This window comes from Schistocerca americana, unplaced genomic scaffold (assembly GCF_021461395.2).
Source record: "Schistocerca americana isolate TAMUIC-IGC-003095 unplaced genomic scaffold, iqSchAmer2.1 HiC_scaffold_18, whole genome shotgun sequence".
Lineage (NCBI taxonomy): Eukaryota > Metazoa > Arthropoda > Insecta > Orthoptera > Acrididae > Schistocerca > Schistocerca americana.
In genome coordinates this window covers 3,229,828-3,231,422 of record NW_025725884.1, presented here as the reverse complement: position 1 = coordinate 3,231,422, position 1,595 = coordinate 3,229,828, and positions in this window count along the sequence as shown.

Genomic DNA, 1,595 nt, shown 5'->3' with positions numbered 1-1,595 from the left:
TTAATTACGAAGTCCGATTATTCAGTTTTATATCACGGTCAACTACGAGTAACATTGCCTTTACGAAAAAGCCATTGTCAAGCGTCTGATACCGAATAATTAAACGTCCACGTTCCAGATAAGCAAATACAATTGCAATCACAATCACCATCATACAGATAGAATAATTAACATATATAAAATAACATTTTTTTTATTTATTTTATTTATTTTATACGAGGGATGCAGTAAAGAAGGAATAGTGCATCGGAAAGGAGATAGTCGTAGCCCAAAAGAAAATCCTGTCCTTTCCATAGACACGTTACTTGATTTGGAAGGAGAAGTCATAGAACCCATAGTATTTCATAGCCACGCAATTTCTGTGTTAATTCGTCAATGTGAGGGAGCGAGGAATGCAGTAAAGAAGGAAAAGTGCATTTGAAAATAGTTAGTCGTATCCCAAAAGAAAACCCTGTGCTTTCCATAGAAACGTTACTCGATTTAGAAGGAGAAGTCACAGAAACCATGGTATTTCATGGCGACGAATTTTCTGTGTTAATTCGTCAACGGGAGGGAGCGGAGGATGCAATGTATAAAATATAGAGCATCGGAAAGGAGATACTCGTATCCCAAAAGAAAATCATGACGCTTCCATAGAAACGTTACTCGATTTAGAAGGAGAAGTCGTAGAACACACAGTATATCATAGCGACGCAATTTCTGTGTCATTTCGTCAGTGTGAAGAAGCGAGGGATGTAGTAAAGATGGAATAATTCATCGGAAGGGAGATAGTCGTATAACAAAAGAATATCCTGTCGTTTCCATAGAAACGTTACTCGATTTAGAAAGAGAAGTCATAGAACCCATAGTATTGCATAGCGATCAATTTCAGTGTTAATTCGTCAATGTTAGGGAGCGAGGGGTGCAGTAAGGACGGAATAGGGCATCGAAAAGGAGATAGTCGTATCCCAAAAGAATATCCTGTAGTCTCCATAGAAACGTTATTCGATTTAGAAGGAGACGTCATAGAACCCATAGAATTTCATAGCGACGCAATTTCTGAGTTAATTCGTCAATGTGAGGGAGCGAAGGGATGCAGTAAAGATGGAGTAGTGCATCGGAAAGGAGATACTCTTATCCTAAATGAAAATCCTGTTGCTTCCGTAGAAACGTTACTCGATTCAGAAGGAGATGTCATAGAACCATTAGTATTTCATAGCGACGCAATATCTGTGTTAATTCGTCAATGTGAGGGAGCGGGGGATGATATAAAGAAGGAATAGTGCATCGGAAAGGAGATACTCGTTTCCCAAAAGAAAATCCTGTCCTATTCATGGAAACGTTACTCGATTTAAAAGGGGAATTCATAGAACACAAAGTATTTCATAGCGACGAAATCTCTGTATTAATTCGTCAATGTGAGGGGGCGAGGGATGCAGTAAAGAAGGAATAGTGCGTCGGAAAAGAGATACTCGTATCCCATAAGAAAATCCTGTCGTTTCCATAGAAACGTTACTCGATTTAGAAGAAGAAGACATAGAACCCATAGTATATCATAGCGACGCAATTTCTGTGTTAATTCGTTAATGTGAGGGAGCGAGGGATGCAGTAAAGAA